The sequence below is a fragment of the Rosa chinensis genome, chromosome 1, assembly GCF_002994745.2.
Source record: "Rosa chinensis cultivar Old Blush chromosome 1, RchiOBHm-V2, whole genome shotgun sequence".
NCBI classification, from domain to species: domain Eukaryota; kingdom Viridiplantae; phylum Streptophyta; class Magnoliopsida; order Rosales; family Rosaceae; genus Rosa; species Rosa chinensis.
The window spans coordinates 17,649,531-17,670,356 of record NC_037088.1 but is presented as its reverse complement, the minus strand read 5'-3'; the positions used below and the strand labels follow the sequence as shown (position 1 = coordinate 17,670,356).

Below are 20,826 nucleotides of genomic sequence, written 5' to 3'. Positions count from 1 at the left end.
CAATCGGGAGAGGAGTTGAGTAACAGCAAATGGGTTTTGGGAAAAGCGCGTGAGGCGCGTTCCAGAGAGTCAGAGGTTGCTTCTTCTGTATTCTTCTTGTACTACTTTATTAATTCTATGCTCTCTATTTTTTTGTTTTTTTTTTTGTCTGAAATTGTCTATATGTACTTTAGATCAGCCATTTTCTGGGATTTCCTATTTTAAACAATGAATGTAGGTGTTGTTGTGCTGAGCAAAAATTGCACACGGTGAGCGTAAATGTCACCCAACATAATTTCACTCGTATTAATTAAAAGAATAGAGTTTTAATTAATTCGGGGTCGACCCATTCAAGACAGAATGTGTCTTTTAATTACAATCCCCATTACAGGGAAACACCCTTTGATTCCTATTATGAAGAAATCAATTGTAGGGATGTGTATGTTTGTTTATTTTTGTTGCTGCACCCGGATGTCTGAATGGGTTGCCTACGTACCCTGGGAGAGGGATCAAGTCATTCGTAGTTCAAGATTTCCAATGGGTGAATGACCCATTGGAGGGTATTGCTTTTGGAATAGGAATAGTGTTTGGACGAATTTGGTGTAAATGAACTAGGGATTCGATTTGTGTCTGAATTGTTTGGGGAGGCTATGACGTTTCCTGGTGTTTGGTGGAATTTGACTGATGAGGTCAGGGATTCGAATTGGATGAACCAGGGAGTCAGGTTTTTTATTTGGACTTGCGGTTGCATCTAGTAGGTCGCTAGATTGCCTACATACCCTCAAGGAGGAATCAAACCGTTGTAGTTCTTGAAAAATTTGTATTTCTGGTGTTGGGAGAATTTTGTGTCGACAGATGTACATATATATATATATATATATATATATATTTTGAATCCGTCGGATGTATTTCTCTGCAGACGTCGGAACTTAATTTGGGCACCCGATGTGTTGAATTCTTGTACTGGGCCGAATAAATGGGCTTTTGTGTTGTCGACAAACAAATTTAGCTGGGCCCGAACATCAGGATAAACTGACTTAAAAGATGATCTGTATTTCTGGGCCTTTCGTTCCATGCTGGGTCAGGTCCAAATGATTTGGGCACCCAACTTTCTTTCCAGGCCTTTAGCTCTATTATGCGTTAGGCCCAATTGTAATCTACATTAAAATCCACGAGGTCAAACTGGTAGGTTCCGTCTTCACTTTGGCCAAACTGATCAACTGGAGTCCTTGTGGCTAACCCAAACGGATAGGTACCAAATCAGAGATGGGACTATGGGAGTCGATCTCAATTCGAATTGGAGAAGGAGACACCTTCCTGTATTCCCAATAAAAGGAGGGCTCTATAACAATGCTTTACGCCCCTGCTTCTACACAAAGAATCGGAAATTACTCCCTTGTTCGCAAAAATTAGGTAATGGCTTCTCGCTTCTCACTTCTCCTCTGTAGCTCCAATTTCTTGTTCATGTACTGATTGCTCTGATTGATCATTGCTACCCAGCTTTTCTGCTACTGGTTCGGAACGATTCATCAAGCAACTGGCGCGTACTCCCACAACTTGTACGAACTCATCTTGCTACTTTTTCCTGATTATCAATTGCCTGGGTTTAGTTGGAATTCAGCAATGAAGCGCCTTCTTTCTTTTGATTCTTGTTTTGATTGAGGGATGAGCACGTACTTGCAGCATACCTGTTCAATTATATATTGCGAACTGACTTGCAGCTCCCCTTTTTTGACAAGCTTTTATATGATTAAAGCTATTTGTCATTATTTACAGGTCTCTATAATCAAAGTCTCGGAAAGGTAAGCTCATTTGCACAGCATCCCTCCTAGAGGCCAAGCAATTGTCCACCGCTACTCACCGAAAACAATTAATGTTGCTGCATTTTGCCTTTGTTGTTGTCTTCCTACAAAGATCAATTAATTAAATCAGCCATCTTTTTGTCCTCTAGCTTGTAACATCCAAAGTTTAAGCCTTTACTTGTCTCTTGTCTTCTTACTGACTTTGTATAGCAAGTATCAGATTGAAACAATTAATTGAATCATACTTGCCACCGTTTGGCTTTTGCAAGTTCCAAGTTGAACATGTTTTTTTGTCTTCTTGTCATCACTTTGATTTGACCACCGTTTGCAATATATGTAAAGGGTTTTTTGCACCAACAGTGTCTGGAGACTTGGGTGACTGACAATATGATACCCAAACTTATAAAGTTATCAAAGTGATACCCAGACTCAATTTTTCGTATCTCTGTCATACCTGAGGTCATTTTCCGTCACATTTCCGTTAATTTGACCACGTGCAATGCATGTGACTGGTTAAATGAGGCTAAAAAGACTGATTTGCCCTCAATTCGTTTTTTTTTTTTTTGGAGAGAACATTCAATTCGTTAAATTTTCTCTCTTATTCATTATCCTCTTCCTTGAAACAGATTGGAGTCACCCATCATTGTTCTTCCATCAAATTCAACCTGTTGCAATTTGCTTTCCCATTCAAATCCACCACCAGCCCCATCTCAGTGACAGCAATCAAGATAAGTATTTGAACCTAGAAATTCTTCATGTTCATCTTTTTAAACCCAACAAAAAAGCAAAAAAAAGAAAAAAAAAACTAAGAAATCCTAGCATTTGTTCATGTTCTTGAACCCATTCATATTCATCTTCTCAAACCCAGCAAACCCATCTGAGCTTTCGAGAGAAGAGAGATTGCTGATGGCGGGATCACTCGATCCCAGCCTCACCTCTTCCAGCCCGCTGCAACACCAACAAGAAAACGAAAACATTAAATGCGCCTCTTCAACAATCTCCACCCAATAAAACCACCCAGCCATATACTGTTGGTGCCACCAGCCACCCATATCTGCAAGTCCAAAATGGCCGTCGACACCGCCTAGCCCACCTCCTCCCCTTGACCCACAACCCAATTGTCCGAATCCGCCTGGACCCGGACCCAAACCCGACCCACCTTCACCTCCTCCTCCTCCTCCTCCAAGCCCTCCACCTCCAGCTCAAACACAAGCTACAAGCTCTCCTCCACCGCCTCCACCTCCAGCCAAACCTCCCTCGCCAGCTTCCACCTTTCCCTCCCCGAAAACCCTAACCTCTACGACCTCTCCGAAATCTGCGCCGCCACCAACAACTTCCTTGCCAAGCGCTTCAGCTCCTCCTCCTTCACCCCCTCCTGGCGCTGCACCCTCCGCGGCAGAGACGCTGTCGTCTTCCAGAGCAAGTTCTACCACAGGCTCGAAACCGAAGAACTCAAGAACCGGCTCTCCATGCTCTGCCGCAGCCACCACACCTCCATCGTCAAGCTCTTCGGCGCCTCCATCTCCGGCGACAACGTCTTCTTGGTCTACGAATTCGTAAACAACTGCGCCAGCCTCGCCGCGTGTCTGAGACACAAGAACAACCCCAATTTCACCGTGCTATCGACGTGGGAGTCAAGAATGCAGGTCGCCGGCCAGGGCCTCAATTATATTCACAATAACACAAGCCTCAATGTCCCGTGACCTCCCTCTCCACCGATTGAGATTTTTGGTTAATAAAACAAAGTAATAAAAATAAATTTTCAATATAATAATTTATTCAAAAATTTGAATTTATTTATTTAGAGTTTGATATAGTGGAAAAGTCTATTTTGCCCTCATTTCGCGACTCATGTGCGTCACACATGGTTGAGATTGACGACGCCGTGACGGCAATTTGACGTAGGTATGGCGGAGATACGAAAAATTGAGTATGGGTATCACTTTGATAACTTTATAAGTTCGGGTATCATATTGTCAGTCACCCAAGTCTCCAGACACTGTTGGTGCAAAAAACCCTATATGTAATTATGCAATACATGTTTAAAGCCTCTAGTTTTCTTGCTGCACTTCAAGTTTGACTTCATGTTGTCATCAAGTTACTGACCATAGCAGCTGATCATTAATTAAAATGCCACCACATCTTGCTTTGATTTGCCACCCCGTGCAACACCGCTTCGAACGCAAAACATTCACCAATCTTTAGCTTGTCTTTTTGTTGATTCTTGGAACAAATATATGAATTTAATTATTCCTATCTTGGTATTTTGCCTTTCAACTAACAATTGACACGAAAGCTTCTGCATATGTAGGATCAATTGAATCTACACCGCCAAGCTCCAGAGATCAATTTCAGAGTGGTAAGTACTGCAAAAACCAGCAGTCTGGCTAACTCTCTTCTTTTATTTCTCTTCCTTTGTCCGCGGCTCTGCCTTCTGACTTTCTTCTTTTATTTCTTTCTTGTATGCAGGTTACAGAGGCGAAACATTAAGGGTGAGGCTTTGTATTTCTTTGCTTGGCATTTTGGATTGGTATTTTAGGCTTTGTATATCTCTTTGGAAGTGGTGGTGGAAAAGTTTTGATACGGTGGAAGGATAAAAGCAAAGCAGCAAGGGAGGCATTTTATGTGATGGGTTTTGCTGCATTTGGAGGAAGAGCATGTACTGCATAGGTTGTGATATCGGAACTCGGCCGTTCATGAACGACCCAATGTTCCAATAATTAAAACCCCAGCAGCCGTGTTGCATTAAGACGTCGGCCGTTCATGAACGACCATGTTAGTCTTAATTCAAGAGAAGATTATTCGGCCGTTCTTGAACGACCATGGTTGTCTCAAAAGGGTGTTGGTTGTTCATGAACAGCCCCCTTTTGCCTTGAAGAAAACCTGTTAATTCCCTGCCGAAGCAAGCAAGAGCAGCATGATGCAGTGTATACCTGAACTTCTCCCTTCGAGCTGCTTCGATTTCGCTCTCTGTTTTGGCAGAGTCTTGGCCTCTTGTTTTCTGAATATTTTTATCCTCTCTCTATGTGTCTCTCCGTGTGTATTTCTTTTCATGTTATTGTCCTTTTATAATAGTATAGCTGCTCCTCAGATAACTTTGCTTTCCGCAGGACTTGTAACTTTGAAATTTGAATGACAAACTTTGAATTTTGGATAACAAGCTTATCTTGTATTTTGACCAGCAACAATCCCGAGTTTGCTTCACGTTTGAAGTCTTTTTCAAAGCTAGTAGACTTTGACTGTCAGCATATCTCTTTTGCTTCATTTTGAATGGCCTATTTTCCGTTTGAAATGGTCAAGGCTGTAACAATATGTATAAATTTATCCATATGGGATTTTGAATGTAATTCATGGCTTTGTAGCAACCAACCTCTTTTTTATTTATTTCAACAGTTGATCGTAACTGTTATTTTTTATATCTCAACATGTTGATTATGTGGTGGCTGAAGGATTCAAGAGCGGGTTGTGTTGATCAGAAATCATGAGGGAAATTTTGGAAGTTTTGCACAACACCTCGTCTCTACCGAGGGTAGCTTAAGTCCTACTGGTTGTTATTGAAGATGCTCCGATTGGTATCATATTGGTCAGCAGTTGTTTACCAGCTTCGTGAAGGTAATTATGCTCAGCATAACATGGACTGTTGGTTAGAGGGAGGCCGATGTCTTATTGGTTATTGTCAAGTTTGAGGATTGAAAGAAGAAGAAGAAAATCCTGTAAGCATAAGCTCAAGCACAAGACATCAAGATCAAGCTCTGCCTCATCATCTCCAATCAATTCTGAATCATAAGAATCAGAAAGATTTAAGTCGAATTTCGTCTTGTTATTTGTTACATGACTACAAGTAGAATGGGCAGTAGTAGCATCTGTGGCGTCTCTGACTGCCCCCAGGGATGAAGGACTTCTTGTACCTTTGATGTCATTGTTCTTCATCGCCAGGTTTGCCTTGTACTTTTTGATAATGCGGTGGACTTGTGTACAATCTCGGGGCCAAGTCTCTGGTTTGGTCTTCTGAGGTTTGAAGATGATCATGCACACAACGGTACCACAAAGTGTTGAAAGCTCGTCCGCCTTCTTACCACAAATTCCTTTCCCGATCCCGGAGAAGCTTTCTTCAATTGTACCAGAAACCGAAGAACAATTGTCACTTCAGTTTAAAACTGCTTTTTTCTTATGAGCTCTTCAAAATTGTTTAGTTTCTGACTTTCCTGAAAGCACTAGGTTCCATAGAAGCCTTGACAATGTTCGACGGCATTGGAGCCGCCTAGTCCTTCCCTCCCGGCATCAACTCTCTCAAGGTACCAATCGCTCTCCATTGTCATTTTTCAATTTCAAATTCTCAGTTCGTAAATCAAAATCAAATGCTCAGATATCTCTCTCTCACTCACTCGCAGCGTCTCTCAGATCAGCTCGCTGCTCTGTCTTTGATTCCCAAGAAGATCAGCTCGCTTTTCTCTGCACATTAATCCCTTCGCTTCCTGCAATGCTCCTCCGATTCTGATTACAGGTACTGTTTTTGGACTTATTGTTCGTTGCGGTGTTTTGGTTCGGAAATTGGAAGCAATTGTATGGGCAATTGGAAGCAATTGAGTGTATGGCTATGTGGAATCGAATGGGCTTCATTAATGTAGCAATTGATTAGAAATGGAATTTGTGACTAGTTAGCTGCAACCTGTGACTAGATTTCTGCATTTTGAGAAAATAGGTAGAGCAGAGTAGCATGGAATTTTGACATTTATGCATGTTTCATGTTGAACTCCAGAGGATATATGCATGTTTTCATGTTTTCCTTTTCTACTTCAATGGTAAAAGGAAGACTAAAGAGAAATCATTCTCTTAAATTCCTTTTCATGTATTGCATTGAGAAATTGCTGCTTAAGAGTAGTTTCATCTGATAATCGCTTTTAGCAGGTTTTAATGGGATACTGGATACCATCTGGATACTGCTTAATGTTTTCTTTTTGGTGCATACTAGATAGCATCTCTGAAATGAAAAGGAAAATTTAACTTTGAAAGGTTGAACTGAACTGAAGGCTAAATTTAACTTGGTGCATACATGATGTTTGATTGGTCTACTTATGGTGTTCATGGTGTTTGTGAGTTTGAATTTTGAATATTGAATATTTGCCTGGACTGATTTTGTGTTTTTCTGATTTTAGGCTTACCAAGTTGAATTGGAGTAATTGGGGGTTGAATTAGACGAGAAGAACGAGCGGCATTTGAAAGAGAAGGTAATGAAAAATGCACCTGCTCTTCAATTGTGTTATTTTAATATGTGCTCGTCTCTTATTCGTGAAATGTGCTTTTCTATTCTAATGGCCAGAATTTTATGCTCTTTAATCTTTCCCACATGGTAGGATGAACTTCAACAACACAATTAGTAATCTATTATTTCTGTTCTGAACCTCTGATAGTCAAATACTTCATGATACCCACAGGGTCTATGATGGCCATACATTGGTCAAACAGCCTCCATTTATATCTGGCCTCCATGGGGGTTATGTTGGTAGCACTGTTCTCAGCACATATATCAGTAGTTTTAGATTAGAAAGTAGAAGAAATTTTTCATTCATAGAATGACATTGGAAGCTTTGTTTTTGAGGTTTTCACTTTTAACTTGTAGCATGTATTTGTGTTGAACTTATAATAGACCATGCATTCTCACATTGATGGTAAAAAATAGACCATGCATTCTCATCAAGGGATATTGGTCTACTCCCCTGACACTTGTTTAGTGTCAATATCTCCGCCAGTCTGTGGTACCTAGGATAATGGCATGCTTTTATAATTTATGAAATGGAAGGACATCCATTCTAAAAAGTTATAACTTTAGTAGTAATATTAGTCTGGTACGATAGTATGAGTCGTCTACTCGTCTTGCTAACCAAATATGTTCATCAAATATTAGTCTGGTAATATTTCAAATATGTATTGAATATCAGTCGTCTTGATTTAGCCCCCGTTTTCTAAGAGTCTGGTAATATTAGTCTGCTTGATAACCAATTACTAGATTCTGTTTTGACATATAAGTTCAAGTTTAGGTTTAAGAGCTTAACGCCAACATTCTGTTTCAGTACGTGTTAAGGGCTTAAGGCCAACATTCAACTATAGACAACATGCCAAGGGTGTAGTTACAAATACAACTTGCACTTGAAAAGTTGTAAAATATTTACGACAACGTTCAAAGCGCCTGGTTGAATAATAACAACAACTTGCTTCGCCTCTTTTTGACAACGTGCAAAAGGCAATGTTTAGGTCTCTTGGACTTTTAATGACTCTGGCATCTAAAACATGCGCCGAATATTGTCCAAAGTGATTGACAACATAAAAATTGCATGTTGTTAAACATTTTTTTCTTGTAGTGTTTGTTGGCTTGTAAGGACATGTTTTTATGAAAAGCATTCTATTTAATAATGTTCAAATGCAGTCATTAAAAAAAGAAAGAAAAAAAAATCGTCCTATGGTTTTTGTCTTATTTTGATTTTCTTTTTACTTTCAGAAAATTAAATTTTGTTTATTTCATGAGGATGGTTAGCAATTGTCCTCGGGAAATAGAGGATCATAGAATACAGGATGTTTAAAATCATCGTTCTCTTCAGAGAGGATGGTTTAGCTTTCCTCTGTTGCATTTTCTGTACTAATACTTTTATTCATCCTTGTACATTGAGCGTACTCATATGCCTGACAGGCATGCATGTGTGTGTTGTTTTCTTGGAAAATGTTATCAATGGCGTTTTCTTGCTTGCAGGGCGTTTTCTTGCTTGCAGAGCTGAAGAAACCCAGACGATAAACACGCCGTATAGAACTTGACCTATGACTGCACCTTTGGTGTTTACTGGACTGAATGCCATTTTAGTTTCAACCATTGCTCCTGTCTATGATTTTGTCTGCTTTCTTCCTTTTTGGGAAAGACGGGTATGCTTTCTTGTTATGATCTGTTTAGAAATCTTGTTCTTTTATTTATTTTTTTATTTGTTTGTTTATTTATTTTATTGGAAAGCTGGTAATAATCGCATTAGAAAAATTTCTTTAGGTTGAATGGTGACCGTATTTGATCGTAAAAAGTATTAGACCATTTTGAACAGAATACAACTCAAAATGAAGTTTAATGTGTGATACTGGTTTATTGTATGTGCATGAAGTTATGATACTGATTTGAAACATTAAATGTTGGTCTTACTGGTGGTGATACATATAAATCTGTTGCTTGCACCTTTCTCATGTCATAATTAGTTCATAATTAGCATTATTTTTAGTCATTGGTGAAATGTTTTTGAAAACTTGGAAATGCTAAGATGTTCAGTTCAATGCAGTGGCGGATCTACACGGTAGGCTATCTAGGCTCAAGCCTAGACAACTTTTTGGCCAAAAAACGACAAAGTATATATGTATCTATTAATCTATCTGACATCAGCCCATACCCAAAGAAAAAAAAAAAGGGTTAACTACAAAGCACTACCAGACAACATATTTTTTGACAACTAAGTCCACAACCTTTTCCACTATACAATTAAGGACAGACACTATTCTCCTTTTACCTTCTTTGCTTTTTACATAGTATCAGCTACAGTACACAGTATCAGCCTATTTCTTTTCCAAACTAACACAGTATCAGCCTAAGGACTAGCCTTCAACATGCCACAATTTCACCTAACGACTTCCTGTCTAAGCGGCTACTACCAGGGCGGAATCACTGCTGCCTTAGTATGATAGGGGTCATTTTTTATAGAAAGACTGCTACTGCTTACTGACTGCTACTGCTACCAAAACATAGATGCAAAAATAGTAAAATATTTTTGTGACAGAGTACTGGGCACAAACTGAATTTATTTATTCAAACATAAATACAGATACAGAACCCAGAGCCTCACTCTTGGGCAAACAGCTAGAAGCTGTTTTAGCTACTCATAACTGATTTACAAACACTTACTTGTAATAGAAAGCACACTGTGTCCACAGACGGACTGCTACTGCTACTGAGATATGCTGATCTTAGAGATTTTCGAATATAGAACTAATGCCTTTTTTCCCGAATCCCTTCTAAGGGAAGCTAAAGCTCCTTATATAGGGAGCGGAACTCAAATTACAATTCAAAACAACAAAATGTACAGAACGACTCCGTGATTTCCTGCTTTCCTTAGTGCTCCTGCTGGTGGAGGTCGACCGGGGAAAAAGCAGATTCCTTTAGGTGAAATGTTTTTCACCTGCTTTTTGAAAAGCAAAAGTCACTTTTAGGAAAAATCCAAAAGGACTTTCGGTGTTTTCTACACCTGCTGCTTCACATGTTCTCGTCGGTTTCTGAATTGTGACCAAGGACAAACGAGTCGTTATCTGCCTGGGCCATCCTTACTGTTGTTGCATTGTCTTCGACATCTGTATCAACATACATCTTGTAGTGGTTGTCAGTTTCAAGTTTTTCCACCCATCGTAAGCATGCCAGTGTCGAATCTATCTCTTTTCTGGTAAGAGATAGAAACAAGTCACTGCTGACTACGTCAGGATGATCGTAAGCAGTGATGATAGTTTTCTCTCCTGCTGCCAGGAAGGTATTGTAGGTATCCTCAGAGATGATCTTTTTGATATATTCTAGAGTCATGGCTTTCATCCAAGGGATGCTTGAGTTTGGTTGGCCATTGTACCCTACACAGGCTGGTTGAAGATATTTCCTTTGAATAATTCTTACATAATGATAAGGAGGAATATATTCAACTTCACCGTTTGCCTTCTGGATCCATTCTGGAGGAGTGGATCTGAACTTCAGTCTAAGCATACAGTCATTTTTTCTTACATTTTTGACTGTATTAACAATGATAGGCGGCAAACCTTTTAGATCATCATTTGTTTTAGTCCACAGATTATGGACAAAACCATTTTCAACAAGCCAGAGCTTGTGTTCTTGAGGATGTTCACTCTGAACATTAACCAGGTATCTTCCAACATAAGGACCTGAAACAATAAAGAGAGTTGGAGGAACTAGGTCTTCTGGATTATGTCTTCCTATCAGACTGTGGAATTCATGCCAGTCTGATTCATTAAGTGCCATGACAGGAACTCTAGCACTTTCTGGACTTTCAAGGAAGAGAATTTTTTCTTTTCTTACAGCACTCTGCTGTATATGACTTTCTTCAAATTGTGGTCTGGCGTTCTCATATAGTTCTTCAGCTAGTGCAAAGAGTGCCGGGAACATTAGACCACTACTTCTTTCTTGGAAAGCAAATAAGAGATTATCTAAGATTGCCTTCTGGTGATAAGCTAGTCTCCTGCCAGTTCTGAACACAGGACTGTCAAAAGTTCTTAATTCATAATTAAAAACATTTATGACTCCAGTTGGAGTTGGTCTGCTTTTTGGCAAAGCAGCAGCCGTCAACGGTCTTGATAAGCCTTTACCGTCTGCCGTTTGAGACGGGCTAGCCAATCCTTTACCCTGGGATTGATCAGTTGAGGCTAGTCCTTTAGGACTTAGCAGAAACCTTTTAAGCACTTTTTCTTTGGTTTCCATAGGATCTTCTTGATGCTCATGTTCTTTCCCAGTCCTTCTGCTTCTGGGATTACGACCTTCGTCGTCTTCTCTTTGGCTAAACATTGCCATTTCCCTGGTCAATGCGTCTGGAAGATAATTCTTGTTTCCTGCAATTAATTCAACATTATAATCATATTGGTTAAGAAATAATTGCCAGTTTGCTAATCTTCCTCTATCAGCAGCTTTATCAAGTTTAAAATTTTTGAAATTCTTTACTCTGGCACAATCGGTGCGGACAGTAAAGGTTTTTCCAAGAAAAGCTGGTGAATTTAAAATCGTTTTCTTAACAGCCAAAATTTCTTTTTCCCCTGTGGGATAATTCAGTTCTGCAGGGCTGAACTTGCCACTACAAAATTTGCAGATCTTTTCAATGTTAGTTCCAGGCGCTCTTGCCAGAACAACACCGGACCAGTAATTATCGCTCGCATCTGTCTGGAGGATAATTTCATCATTCTCTTCTGGTTGTTGGAGAGGAGGGAGGTTTTTGCAGAGATTTTTTATCTGCTTCACAATCTTTTCATCATCTTCTGTGAAGTTCCATTTTCTTTTGGAACTTGTCTTAGGAGATAACATCGCTGTTAACCCTGAGATTTTAGGGATGAAATCTCTCCCATAATTTATGACACCAAGGAATCTCTCTAGACTCTTAGCATCAGGAATTTTGTCTGGGAACTTCCAGATCTTTTCAAGAATATGAGGTTGGAGTTTTATTACTCCATTTTTGATGTTTATCCCTAGGAAATCAACTTCATCAAGGATAAAGAAGATTTTCTTTTCACCTAGGATGATTCCATGCTGAACTATCAGCTTTACTACCTCATGGAGGTGTTTCATGTGTTCTTCTTTGTTTTTGGAGAAGACTAGGATGTCATCTATGTAGACGACGCAAAACTCTGCCACATGCTTGAAGATGTTGTCCATCTTTCTTTGGAAGATTGAGGGAGCTTGCTTTAGACCAAAAGGCATTACTAACCATTCATAATGGCCTTGTGGTGTTCCAAATGCAGTGAGAGGTATGCTCTCAGGATGCATCTTGACTTGCCAGAAACCCGACTTTGCATCGAATTTCGAAAAGACTTTGGCTCCTCTGAGCTGGTTGATCAGTACTCTTACTTGAGCAATTTGATAACCATCTTTGACAGTCTTCTTGTTGACATCTCTGTAGTCAATCACCATTCTAGCTTTTCCTCTTAGAGTTTCTGCATGATTTCTCACGTAGAATGCTGGAGCATGATGAGGGCTAGTGGAAGGTTGAATCAATCTCTTGTTCAGGAGATCTTCAATATCTTTCCTGAATTCCTTTTGATCTTCCTCTTTGTAATGAGGAATGGCTTTGACATGGCAGATAGCATTCATGTCATGCAATTTCAATTCACAGACCACTGGGTCTTTTTCCCAAAACTTTTGAGGATTTGTATCCACATTCTGCTCGAGTAGTTTCTTGATTTTTTCAAGAGTGGGAATTTGCTGGGACTCAAGCTTATTCTGAAAGTGCTTGAGGTTGTGTTCATGGATGAAACTAGCTTCTTCATCTTCACTAGCTTCTTCTTCTTCTTCTTCTGAAGATTCTTCAACAAGCAATTCTTCTTGTTGTTTGATTTGGAGTATGGGCTCGAATTTGGGTTTGTAGGGGGGAAGATCACCACTATTCTGTTGCGATCTCTGATAGTGAGTAGTAAAACCGGGACCTACCACACTGAATGCATGTGTGAGTCGGTCTGCCCAGAACACCCGTCCTCCTTTCCTGAAGCCTATCGCTTCTTCATCCTGAATAAATCTTTGTTGGAGAATAAAATCATTTCCTAACAGGAAATCAGATCCTTGGCCTTCTGACTGCCAAACATTCTGGATGATAAATGTTCCTCCACCAATGGTGATATGAACATTTTTTGCTACTTTCTTCATGGTGAGATGGCTTCCATCAAATGTAACACCAGTAGCAGACTTTTTCTTATCTTCTTTCCAGAGTTCGTCTGGAATTGCAAATCTCTTTGCAACAGTAAAACCTGATCCATTATCTACAAAGGCATGTAGATGATATTTCCTGTGATCAGGGAATTTGAGTCCGATCTCTATGTAGTTGCTGTATCTACTTGTAGAGACGACTTTCGATTGGTGAGGCTCATTTTCTTGAGCTTGCTCTTTTGGAATGAATGGTTTACATTCTTCTGAAACATTTTCCTGCATGGGTGATTTATCTTCACTATCATTCCAGTTTGTAGGAATTATCTCTTTGATGTCTGGATCACTGAACCAGGACGGAGGATCATATCTGACTTTATAATCATACTTGCCAGAAGGTTGGCCAAGTAGATCCCATGTGTCAGTAGCCTCTTGTCTTTCTAAGAGATGTACCGTTTCTGGTGGTTTCACCAGTTCTACATTTTCTGGTATTTCAACCAGTTCAATATCTTCATCGACTTTTTCTTTATCGACAATTTCTTCCTTTTTCGAGGAAGACGGTTCCATGGTTTCCTGAAAAAGAGTTTCAATTTCTTTTGCCTTTTGCTCGGCAAAATACTCTTCATATTCTTGCTTAACTAATTGGCTGACAAGACCATTCTTGGTTTTTCTTCTCGCTTCAGCTATGAAGCATTCTTTGTGATAAGTCTTCTTAGACTCTTCACAAAACATTGGGAGACCATTCTTTTCGTGACAAAAGCAGTAGTCACAAACGAATGTACCAGGGTTCACCTGATAAGAAGACATGAAGGATTCTGTCTTGCTTTCTTCCCAGTTTTTTATTCTCAAAACATTCAGTTGTCTAGATTCGAAGTACTCTACTTCAGAATCAATCTCAGACTCTTCTGATGAACTTTCTTCTTCTCCAGACCAGGCAGAGTAGACTGAGCTGTCGTCATCTTCATCATCAGAATAGGCTATTTCGTAGCCTTTCATGTTTGCTACCTCTACTATTTGCTCATATTCTTCAAAGAGAGCCTTAGTAGATCTTTTACCCTTTTCCGGACATTCATTTGCATAGTGTCCTTCAGCTTTACACAACCAACATCTGCAAGCTTTCTTGCTAGGCTGTTTATGCTGATGAGTATTCTTCCTTTTGAAGAATTTCTTTTTAGGATCTTCATCCTGTTGCTTTTTGTAATTGGAACTTCTCTTGAATTTCCAATTCTTCTTCTGATTACTCTTTTTAAATTTTTTAGAGTAATATTTTTCTTTTTTCTTCTTTCTGTGGAATTTGGAGTCATGGCATCCCCAGTTTGTGGGCATATCTAATATTCCATAACAGAAATTTTCAACTCCTTTGAGTTGTTTCTTGGCCATCTTAGCTCTAAGATTGGCTTTGCATTGCTCTTTCAGTAATTGCCGGATTCTGTCGGCAATCCCTCCAACTGAAAATCTTTCAATTGGTTTTTCAGCTATGCTTTCTCTCACAGCTGTTCTCCATGGTTCAGGGAGTTTTCTGTGCAACAGATTAACTAGATCAGTATTTTCTAGTTCACCAATTGTACAGTAGTACTCTTGAAACTCATTCAAGTATTCTTCGAAATATCTCATGTCACAGATTTTAAGAGCATAGATATTCGATTTTGCCGTTTCTTTGGCTTTTTCACTCAGATTTGAAAGATCTCCACAGAACTGATCATACAATGGTACTGCAAAATCATACGGAGATTTTGAATTTTTGATTTCTTCCAGCCAGTCTTTTCCTCTGGCAGTTTCTTTGAAAGATAGGTAGTACTTTTTTGCTACTCCAGTGAGAGTAGTTTCATAGTACACCTGCAGATCTGGTGCTTCAAATTTGCCAAGGGTGAGTGCAGAAGCCATCATCAGGCTATCTACCCATTGGTCAATGGTTTTTCTTTTGTCTAGACTCTTGTCTAGATTTAACCATATGCCATAGTTCGTGATCGGAACTCTAGGCAGATTGTCCTCTGGGACAAATCTTTGAGAATTTCTTTCTCCTTTTTTACCCGTGGGGGCTTTCTGAAATGGGAGTTTTATTTCTTTTTTTTCTCTGCTAATGAAAGTTCTGGAGCTTTCTCCTTCTTCCATTTCAATATCTTGATAAGGAAAGACTTTTCTTGTCTTTCTGAATTTGTATTCTTTCATTTCTTCGATTAGTTTTTCTAATCGTTCAGGATTTTCGCAATTCCCAGCTTCTTCATAAAGATCATAGAGCTTCTTAGTTCTGAACATATGGACTGGTCTGTTCAGGTCAGCTTCCAATTCTTCTTCAGAAATTGGCTCTTCAATAGTGGGTTTTATACCACTGACACTAGCTTCTCTAGTGCTGTAGCTTCTTCTTAGAAGATTGTTCTTGTTTATCCTGAGATTCTCAGGACTGACATCACTTCTTCTGTGATTGTCAAAATTAAGACTAATTTCTCCAGTCTTTCTACTCTCGTAGATCTTTGCTTTTGCTCTTTCCGGCTGCTTCTTTGGACCGGATAATTTCCATTCAAGAGGAAAAGTTACTTCATTCCAAGTAACTTTGTGGATTTGTTGTGAATGGTTCTTCTGATTGGTGAGGAATCCAGTAGTAAGACCTGGGATATTTGTTATCCTTGTCTTAGGGGCTACTGTAGTACTCATCAATTTATAGTATATTCTATATACTATAGCAAGTTCTTGCATATCTTCTTTCATGGATATACCATCTGTCTTGACTCTCAGTCTGAGACAATGAGCTGCATCTTTTAAGCTGGTGGTGAAGTTGGGGAAGCAGTTGAAATATGCTACTTGGTCGCATAAGGATGCTTCGAGTGTTCCCAACAGACTAGCTTGGAAGTCTATTAACCTGTTGTCCTGTAGGACACATAGGACCGAACAGTTTATGCCTTCACGTGCAAGCAGATTTATGCCTACTTGGACTGCTCCAATATGCATAAATTGATATTTTTTGCTTGAGCTCTAGCAACTTCTGAAGGAGTGATTAATAGAAGATCAGTCTCTCCTCCTGCTGTAGCTGGAGTTGTAATTTCCAGAAGTTTAAAATAATGGCTATCCATTAAATCAAACTTTCCCCTTTTGTAGATTTGTTTAAAATCTAACTTTGGGATTGAGGAATTTTTTACCTCTTGTTCGATTTCGTTGAATTCGAATTCTTCAGCATTTAGGAGCTGTACTCCCTTCTTTTTCCCAAAGATGCTTAACATCTTCATTTCTCTATTTTCCGGATTTTCATACCGGATACTAGTCTGACTAGTAGATGGTTCCAGAAAAATCATATTTGGAATACGATTTGTGTCTGGTTTTTCTAACGGTTTGAATCCATTAGTTTTCTTTTTTACTGTAGGCACTTTCTTGTCATTCAGTATATTTTTCATGATATCCAGCGTTTTTTGCTGTTCATTGACTTTTCTACTGACAACTGTCAGCTTTTCTTCTTCCACTTTTGGAAGTTCTTTGATATAATCCAGTTTGTTTTCCAATCTTTCTAATTGGTGGATTATAGCAGGTAATTTTTCTAGATGAGTTTGACATCTAGATATTTCTAGTAACAACTTCTGATATTTCTCATCAGAAGATTTCAATAGAGAATTTATTTTTTCTAATAACAATTCTGACATTGTCCCCATTAAGGAGGGGTTCTCCTTGAGCTATTTTACAAGCTCTGATACCAGTGATGTGCGGATCTAACCAATGCTCAAATAATCAAGAGGTTTTTGTTCCTCTTCCAGAACTTCTAAGAGATTATCTATCTCCTCTTCTATTCTATAGATTCTAGTCTGTAGTCTATAGATAATATCCCAGTAATTGGGAGAATCTCTACTAAGATTATCTCTATAGGTTTTTAATTTTCTCAATTTCTCTCTCTCCTTTTGCAATTCCTTAGTAGTAATTTTGCAGATAGCAATCAACTCAAGTCTATCAACAATCGAAATTATGAATGGTAAAAATAACTGTTTACCTTCGAGTATAGAGGATGGATTTATACCTGCAATATGGTTAAACAAACAAATTCAAAAGCATGGGCCCACTACGCTCCGTCAATTTTCTTTTTACTGAAAGGAAAGATAAAAACTTGAAGAGAAAGTGAAACTTGCTAAAGACAAAATGTCCTTAAGTGTCTAAAAACAAATGTAGTGGAGTTTTTTGTGTTTTAGAGTTTGGTCAAGGAGGTGGGTGTAGTTTCTCCAAAAAAAAAAAAGAATAGAGAGGTAAGAGGTTTCTCCGCGTTCTCCCCCAGCCACATCTTCGAGAGTTTGAGACGTCATCACGTCAAGCAGTCCTCTGACTCCTCAGTCCTCTCATCTCTTCGCGACTTCGCCTCCACTGGTCCTCCCCTATTTTGCACAGATCGGAAATATCAGAGTATCAGGTGATTCAGGTCCGCCTTTTCTTCTCCAATCTCCACCTCTCCCTTCCATTGCCCGATCTAATGCCCAACTGCCCAACAGCCCAAGGTTTCTCTCACTCTCCTAGTCTCCTTTGCGCCAATTTCTTATCTTGTTCGATTTTCTTAATGTGGGTTCACTGGGTATATTCCATTTCACTGGGTATCTTGTTCGATTTGCAGATTTGCAGAGATTCTTGGCTTCTTGCAGAGTTGTAGACTGGAGTGACCGAAGAGTTGGCTACTTGGCTGATTGCCTGGGTTTCTGGAAGAGTTCTGGACTTCTGGCCTTCCATGGCTCCATGAATTGTGAGTTGGGATTTTGAGTTTTGGGTATAAGTAGATGATTGGGATTGTTGGATTTGTGATGGGGATATCGGTTTTGGCCTTTTGGGTTTGTTTCACTCGGCTTAGTCAGTTTATTTGTGCAGTAGGCTAATATTGTTCAATGCGGTTGATAATGCATTTTCACCCCTCACAAGATATAAAACAATATTTGATATTGTTTTTGGACTTAATTGACTGTAAGCAAATAGTTTCAATTAGATTGTTATAGTATAATACAATATCTAAAGGGCATAAAACTGTCTTATTATTTTGAATGCATGTTCTTGCTCGTTGGCCACAGCCCACAGCTCTACTTCTTTAGATATGCACCAAGTAAAAATTCTGAGATTGTCGGTCCATCTTGCAGGTTTTTTTTACTAATGCTACTGTGGAGACGGACAATCCTGATCTGAGAGATCGTGCATACATATATTGGCGCCTTCTATCAACTGATCCTGAGGTGGGTTTTGTCTAATTATGTGTATAGTGTCTAATTAATGTCTGCTGCTAGTTAGTAACTAATAATAATGTATAATTAGTTGTAGTTGCGTTATGTATGAAATGTGCCAGAACATAAAAAACAAACTTCGAAATAAGATGGAAGATGAGTTTTTTGATGATTTGATGATTCTCTACATCGAAAAAGAATTTGCCGATAGCATTGATAATGATTCTGTGATTGCTGAGTTTGAACTCAGTGGGTCTAGGAGGGTACGATTTAGTTAGTTTATTGTTATTTTACAACAAATGTATGCTTGTAGTTTTTAATTTACGGGGTTTGGTTTTATGTCCCCTCCGTTGTATGTTTTGATCCAAAATAATAAAGGCGTGAGGATGAGCCTCCCACTGAGTTCCAAACCTCAAAAAAAAAAAAATTATTGTGCCCTTCTAATTAGCCTAGACAGGAATTTGATCCTGGTTCCGCCACTGGTTCAATGATTGCACAATCTTTTTACCTATACCTGTAGTTATGATGGGGTTCTATTTTTATATTGTGTGCACCACAAAACATGCTTAAGCTGATTGAAATTTCTACACAAGGTGTTTAAACATAGAACTGACATTAAGCTAGTTGTCTCTTAGGCTCTAGGCATCTATGAAATCATACATGCCTTTAACGATTTTTAAATATTTAATTCATCTTAGGTGTTCTGCTTCTTCCTTATATCAATAGTAAAACAAATTTGTGAAAAAGAAGTAACGAGAGGGAATGCTTTGACTGTCAGAAAGTTCTTGTCTCACCAACTTGGATCACATATTTCAAAATTTAATGATATCCGGCTGAAAAGAAGGTAGTAGAAAAAACTGTAAATGCAAAAAGGTTGAATTGGTGACGTCCACTTGGCCGACCAATGTTGCTCACAGAATGTAGTTGCCTCCTTCCATTTTGTGGGATTTTTGCTGGTCCTGTATGCCTGAAGGTACCCTTAATCGTGTAGTCAAAACATAGTATTTAAACCTAAAGGAGTACTATTTATCTGATTGTGGTAATCGGAGGTGCACTCATATCTGTACCCTCCTTTCTCCTTTTTGTACATTGGTTGTTATGGTTTCATGTAGGAGCTTACTATTTTGTGTACTCTTCCAACATATGTACGTTTCAATGTCCCTTGGCAATTTAATCAGCAATCATAGATACATATAACAAATAGGCCCACTTCGACAGGCAAAAACTAGGGATCCAATTCATTCACTTTTTCTGAGTTTGTTCTTGTAGGGAACCTACTGCAAATAATTAAGATTGCACTATTTCTTTCGCCAATGCAAAGGTAAGATTATGATTTATGAGTGGTGGGCTAGCTAAGATTCTCCTCCTGGGGAATTGCGACTGTCCTCTGCAAAACTGAGATAAATTCATTGCTGTTTTTAGTTAAACTAAGGCCTAGTCTTTTAAGTATTACATTGTGAGCATTATTAATACAAGAAACAACAATTTGTCAAGAACATATGTATTTCAATCAACTGCGCGCAACTCAGATGTTCTCGCAATTTCTGTTAAGAGCACTTGTTTTAAAGTTTTATAGTAGTGTTGTTTGTTTTGGCTGATTCTTAACTGCCAGTATATCCTATACATATCCACTATATACGTAGCACTTTCTCAAACCGAAACCCTCTGTTAATCATTCTGGGTTTACCTGTGGGCATCCACACTCGTTAAATAACTCTAAAGTTATGTTGTAGCAACCTTCACTATGCTTTATGTGAAGTTGCAAACTACATAGTGTTTACCTGGTCAGTTGCTGACCAAAGAATTTATGCTCAACAACCCTTATATTTACATCCAAGGGTGGAAAACAAAACACCTTAACTTAATAATAATTCTCTCTGCCCTTGGATTTACATCTAAAGGTGGTTGATCATTATTTTCTTAGTCAATAACTGACCAGGTGAACATTTTCGCATGCTTATTATCGGATTGGATTGGATTGGTTATGTTATTCAGTTATTGCTAATCCTGCTAATCAATGCGATGCGTTCTGTCGTTTAAGACTCAAATGTGATCGGTCCTTTAATACTCAAATGTCATCCATAATTTAATATAACCAACTAAAACCACTTTAGATAATATTGGATTGCATCTGTTAGTTCTTCTTGTAGATTTTCTTTTACATCCTTACATCTTGTATCCTTGTGGTTTTCTTCTTTCAGAGGGAACGACTTCGTCAGGAACGTCAACCTACTTTATTAAAGAGTTTGGAATCAAGATAGTAGTATTGATTACAGTTTTTTTTTTTCAGTCTGTTATACTAGTTGCAGTTAAAATTTTTTGATGTATTTAGACTTTCTTAGATCTTAGTGTAGAAAGATACAATAGGTAATGAAGCTTTTGCTTTTGCCAATGACACATGAGATGCTCTCTCTTTGATGTATCTTTTAACTTACTGTTAAATTACTCCCTTACA

At 38.7% G+C, this 20,826-nt stretch overlaps 1 long non-coding RNA gene across 1 annotated transcript; it reads left to right on the top strand.

The window, feature by feature from the left end:
• Nucleotides 1-5,148: 5,148 nt before the first annotated feature.
• On the top strand, nucleotides 5,149-20,826 carry LOC121051758. The gene is made up of 5 exons (XR_005806840.1): nucleotides 5,149-6,076; nucleotides 6,173-6,285; nucleotides 6,938-7,009; nucleotides 8,527-8,693; nucleotides 18,291-20,826. It is a non-coding gene; the product is annotated as an uncharacterized LOC121051758 (long non-coding RNA).